The sequence below is a fragment of the Acomys russatus genome, chromosome 1, assembly GCF_903995435.1.
Source record: "Acomys russatus chromosome 1, mAcoRus1.1, whole genome shotgun sequence".
NCBI lineage: Eukaryota > Metazoa > Chordata > Mammalia > Rodentia > Muridae > Acomys > Acomys russatus.
In genome coordinates this window covers 70,760,365-70,761,442 of record NC_067137.1, presented here as the reverse complement: position 1 = coordinate 70,761,442, position 1,078 = coordinate 70,760,365, and the positions used below count along the sequence as shown (strand labels likewise).

The 1,078-nt window shown below is 38.5% G+C and overlaps 1 non-coding gene across 1 annotated transcript; it reads left to right on the top strand.

Moving 5' to 3' along the window:
- Positions 1–252: 252 nt before the first annotated feature.
- LOC127196996 (U6 spliceosomal RNA) lies at positions 253–357 on the top strand. Its single transcript, XR_007831579.1, has one exon. It is a non-coding gene; the product is annotated as a U6 spliceosomal RNA (small nuclear RNA).
- Positions 358–1,078: the final 721 nt, after the last annotated feature.

Genomic DNA, 1,078 nt, shown 5'->3' with positions numbered 1-1,078 from the left:
TTGTATTGATAAAAATGCAATGGATGTTTTTTAGCACTGGAACCTTTTAGATTAATTTTTACATGAAATCAGATAGGCAAGTGAACCTGCAAAGTTTTGATCTAGGGAAAAATAATAATACAGCATGACACAAAAAAAGAAAAGAAAAAACTGAGTAAGTAGATGAATTAATTAAAGTTAAGAAAAGTCCCATCAGGAAAATAGAGGAGAAAAGAAGTCTACAAATATATTCATGAATGATAAATATGTAATGTTCACTTGGGTAGCACACATAGCAAAACTGGAACAATGCAGAGAAGATGAACACAGCTTTTGCATAACGATGGCATGCAAATTAGTGAAGTGGTACAAACTCTGTGTGTGTTTAACTTGTAGCGCAAGAGAATGCCAGGAAACTTAAAAGATGCCTAGCGGAAGACATGCTAAGAGAGGGCAGATATTAGGTTATAGGTAAAATGAAGGCAGAGGTGGAACCTTGGCCACCTAGAATGGAAAGGCTTAAGCAAGCAGGAACTTAGAAGAGTGGAGAAGCATGGGATGTGAAGGGAAGGCATAACATAAAGGCAGCATGTATGAAAAGCCATGTGGAAGCCGACTCTCTCACAACCCAAATAAGAAATAATTGAAGGGACACTAGAAGACATGTGAAATGAAGAAGACGGTGGACATGCCAAGGACTCTAGGCTTAAGCGGGGACAGGAGCTGGCAAATGGACTAGAGGAAGGCTAATGAGTGCATTAAACCAAATTGATAATACATGAAAAAGCCATAAGGAAACTCATTAACTAGTAAGCAGACCTTGAAAACAACCTTTTAAAAAAGTTTGAATGGAATTAACCTATATGAGTGAACCATGTCAACTCTAGACTACATGGGTTATTAAACGACAATTGCAGTTCAAACCATGGCATACCTCCCTCCATAAGAGTTATTGGTCAGGAGGCCCCCAGAGGTCTTCAAAACAATACAAGCAATCGCCATTGTCCTTGATTACCCCCATAACTGCATCATAAGAGCCTATCTCTGAAGATAGCAAACACTCTGGCTACAAGACAAATAAACCAACCTCAATCTAACA